This window comes from Maniola jurtina, chromosome 5 (genome assembly GCF_905333055.1).
Source record: "Maniola jurtina chromosome 5, ilManJurt1.1, whole genome shotgun sequence".
Lineage (NCBI taxonomy): Eukaryota > Metazoa > Arthropoda > Insecta > Lepidoptera > Nymphalidae > Maniola > Maniola jurtina.
This window is the reverse complement of record NC_060033.1, coordinates 6295426-6300620: the sequence shown is the minus strand read 5'-3', so window position 1 is coordinate 6300620 and position 5195 is coordinate 6295426.

Sequence of the window (5195 nt, the reverse complement as noted above, 5' to 3'; positions counted from 1 at the left end):
AAGTAGTGTAAATTAAAAATTTATAACACCCCCGACAAGTGAAGGTTACAGTAACTAGAAAAGAGCTGACAACTTTCAAATGGCTGAACCGATTGTCTTGGATTATAGCTAAGAACGCTCTCGATCAAACCACCTTTCAAACACAAAAAAACTAAATTAAAATCGATTCATTAGTTTAGGAGCTACGATGACACAGACAGATACACAGATACACACGTCAAACTTATAACACCCCTCTTTTTGGGTCAGGGGTTACAAACTGGGACCGTCGCCTTAACATACCAAGACGTTGCCAAATCATCTATTGTCATCCAAGTCACACTTGTCTGCAAAATTTCAACTATCGTATAAAATATAGTAAGTAGTACTCGACAAGTCTGATAATAATTTTGACAATATGACAACTTACGACCAAATCTAACTAATAGAAGAAAAACAATGAACTGCAATTTATCTCATAGTTTTTGAAGAAAAGTTCTTCTATTCGAGCAGTATGTCAAAGCACTCAGTAGCGAGAGCTTACCGCCTAGGAAGCTCTGAGTGGGGCATTAATAATGCAACACTAGCAGTTGATCTAGATTATCTGCTCTCCTTGTTGTACTGAGAGAACGTATTATTCTTTATTATAGCTGATCTTAATTTTGTATTGATTTTATTTTACCTATTTTGAATGAATAAAATTCGTCCAGGCTTAAATTTTTCATTTGCTATTAGAAGGCCGCGCCTTTGGGATGTGATGCCTTCTAATAAAATTCGTGAAGTATCATACGGTAGTAATCACATAGTAATTTATTATAGACCGGTATAGGTCACAAAATCATTTGGCAACGATCACGGCTGTTGTGGCTGGTGTTGGGTTCAAAAGATAAAAGGCTAAATGTGTCACTCTGCCTGTTATAAAGCTAGTATTTACTCTCTTTACCATGGTCAGGCATTTTATTTATCATTTTTATTTTTGCATGTTCTTTGGAAGGGTATAAGCTCCATAACGCAACCGAATATTGATCACTGCTTACATAATTCGCATTAGTACTAATAGTATTTACACGGGTATTTACTTTCTATACCATCATTAGCTAATTATCTAGCTAATCTATTGCGAGTGAAAGATTTTTTTATAATAGACAGCTTTTGTTTAACACAGTCGTTTCGATTTTTTAGCTTTTTACTCTTATTTCTTATCAATATAAAAACAGCAGCTGTGCCTTATGAAATCACATTATTTATACCTACGATATATGGATCATATTCTTCAAATTATTTCTTCGAATGGGAATTAAGTTACTCGCTTTATCATCAATAATATCTGTATTAAGTAGGTATAGCAAATTATTCATGAATCCATTCCTGAATTTAATGATTCTATTTGTAAACTCTAACGCTTCCAAATTAAAGGCGATTTTCCTTTGTGTTAAGAGTAATTTGAAATTAAAAGCCAGAACGTGGTCGTAATACAAAGTTTAGGTTTTCGTGCAGACGTGTTAACCCTTATGTCTAATGGCGAAGGTTGAAAATAGCTTAATCCGGTGTTGTCCTCGAACCCAGTGGAGCGGAGAATAACCGGGAACGCTTGCTGTAAGTGTAAGCCGCAATCTGCCGATATTCAGGTGTTCTATGCTAATGAAGTGTGGAAACAGCACTTTATTAAAGTTCATGAAAATTGGTACGAGATCCAAGATAAGAATAACTGGATCTAAGTATATCCATCTAATAACATTAGGATAACAAAGGGTTTTATGATCTTAATTATACATCACCATCACGTTTAAATAACGTGAAACGATAACCATCATGTTTCAAACGGGTCGCTTAACCGAATCAATTTAATTTCTTCACCCATTTGTGAACCAAACGAATTCCGTAAATTGGTATGCAATTCATTTGATTCAGTAAGTAATAGATAAGGAAAAAGCATATAGTGCACAAGAAAATGTAGTAACTAGCTACCAAAGGAAAATCTGTTTAGGGTTAAGGCTGCGGACTTTAAACTTTCATTTGGGCAAGATTTACATTCAACTGATAACTGAACGTATAGAATATCAATCGAGAGCAAGAAGCATAGAAAACAAAACTTAAGGTTTACATAATATTTTTATTGTATCCATTATTCATCCCTCGCACACGAATGTTTACAAAAACACTCAACAAATCCCAAACACAATAAAGTAGAAGACATGAAAAATACACTTTTTACTATTCCGCTCACAAAGTCCATCTCCACACAAAGCGTCCGCTTATCTGAATTTTAGCAGATCTCACGGTGAAATATCGGGGCCGTGCGCCGAATATAAAAGAGCTGGCAGCCCTAGCATTAGCATATCGTTTGACGTTTCAAAGGCAATTTTATTGGCATTGTTATCGACCGCCCGCAATGGAATTTAAACAACCTATTAGGGTTGTGAGAAGTGATTTTTGCGAGTTGCGAATTTATGAGGTGTTTATTAAATAACACCGTTGCTTTTTATGACGTGATCATATTTTATTACGAGGGGTTACGTTGTCGTACTTGTGATACAATGCCTATTATTATAGGATAATGCATATTAATAATACTTTGACACTAGCATGTTATGGATCATATTATAACATTGCCAATATTATAGTTTGATGCCTCAAAAAGTCGAGTCGCCTTTTAAAAAAAAAAAGAATATTAGCCATGTTAAATGACTAATATTCCCCTTTCCTCTCCAACTAAGCGTCAGGCTTGTGCTAGGAGTAGGTAAGACAATAGTGCAATGGGCGGGGTTTGAACCGTCAACCTTTCGGTTTTCAGTCCACTCCTTTACCGGTTGAGCTATTGAGGCTCTAAAAGGCCTTTGCACGGTGTTATAGCAGGAATTTTCAATTTAACTTTTAAAACCTCAAACTTTAAGCTTTTCTTTCGTAATTCTTATGTTTCATATATGTTTAGTTTATAGTTTCTTTTATGTCTCTTAGAATATTTTTAATTAAAGGTAGTCTAAGTTACAAAATTTTATGGAAAATGGTTATTTATATGAATTATTCATAAAAAAACAAACGATTACGAATTAAAATATCATTGGTAATAATTTTACCGAGACTTTACCATCGCTCGCCTCGAAAATAAAAAGTTTAAAATACAATTCCGTGGCACAATAAAATATCCGTAGTATCAGTACGGAACCAACGATGCGTGAAACCGTATGTGCGATACGAGAACGTCAATTTTTGTCAGCTCAGATTGCTTTTATCGAAAGATTTTTGGACAGTATTTGAATATGTCGATATAAAAGTATAAATCTATATCTACTTTGTCCATACTGATATTACAGTTATTTAAGGGTTCCTTTTTTCCTAATGAGGTATGGCACCCTTAAAACATAACAGAAATAGCTTTTTTTGAGAGTGACATTTAAATATTTTAGAGAACTAATAGTAAAAATACAAATTCTAATAATTCAAATACATACTTTTAATTCAAGTTGATTTCAAACTACGGAATATAACATTATTTATAAACTAGCTGATGCCCGCAGCTTCGCCCGCGTGGATTTAGGGTCTGAAATCCCGTGGGAAAGTTGTCACAAAGTTCCTCTATCGATTAAAAAAAAAATTACGCAAATCGGTTCAGAAATCTCGGAGATTTCGGTGTACATAGGAAGAAAAACACAACTCCCTTTTTGAAAGTCGGTTAAAAAAGTAGCCTATTTTACTCCCTGATCAATCCTCTACTTGTCTGTGAAAACCCCGTCAAAATCGGTCCAGCCGTTCCGAAGATTAGCCTTTTCAAACAGACAGACAGACAGACAGACAGACAGACAGACAGACAGACAGACAAAAATTTTAAAAACGTGTGATTCAGTGTTGGTATCGTTCTAATAACCATTTGAGCTTAATATGAGGTAGTTATTTCGAAATTACAGACAGACACTCCAATTTTATTTATTAGTATAGATATCGCTCTCGCTACTTTTAAATGTCCCTGTTCACACTTAGATGTGATATAATTTATAAATAATATTATATTCCGTAATTTGAAATCAACTTAAGACAACTTGTGCCGCATATTATGTCATGCTTGACTCTATCACTGGTTCGAAAAGCAATTCTACGGAGAAGAAACGGCAAGAGACTCGACATGAGAACTTTGATGCCCTATTTCCTAGTTATAATGAATAATAATAATGATACATGATGCGTTTTTCTATAACAATCGCTGGTCGACATAAAAACTTTAAAATACAATAGCGAACCAGAATAAAATACCAGTTTCATACGTTGCCGGCGTACCTAACGTAAAATCGTATGTGAAATAGTTTGAACGCAAATTTTTGTTTTTCAGAATCATTTTATCGAACCAGATCGAACCATAATATCTACCGGGGCAAATATCGCAATTTTCGCAATAAAACGTGTAACATACCTATAGCTTTTATTTCGTCCTTTTCCGCGAAAGGTAAGAAGAACCTATATTTTATAGAAGAATTAGATACATGATGCCTGCAACTTCATCCGCATTAATTTAGTTTTTTTTTTAATCTAGTGGGAACTTTGATTTTCCAGGACACAAGTAGCCTATTTCCATCCCCGGGATGCAAAACTCTGTAAGTATCAAATTTAGCCAAAATCCGTTAAACGGATGGACCGTGAAAAGCTAGCAGACAGACACATAGTCCCATTTTATAATAATATCGTAGATATTGAAATGGATTATGGATTTAGCTTAAGTACCTATATAAGTTTATTCAATTCTTGATTTATAACCTAATTCATCATCTATTTGAATAAGACTGAGATAGTATTCATTCCGTATACGGACATAGGCTACTTTTATCTTGGAAAATCAAACAAACAGATTCCTCGGGATTTGAAAACGGACCACTAAAACGGACTAAATCCATACGGACAAAGTCGCGAGCACTATCTAGTCATCTAGTTATCTATCTATATATAAAACCAGAATTGAATAAACTTATGTTAGAAACTAAATATAAACTGTTTAGAAATTCAAAGTAAACAATATAACTTTATCATGAAGGTTCAGTAGTTCAGCTATTAAGGGTCCAGGTGCTATACATCGGGCTCCACCAACTACCAAGTACCAACTCAAACGACTCTGCCGTTCTCATTATGTGAATTATGGATGAGTCAAGGCAAGACTCGTAACGACATGCAGATTAAGCTACAATATCCAGGAATATGAGGGAAATGTGTGGATAGGGTAATTATGTTTT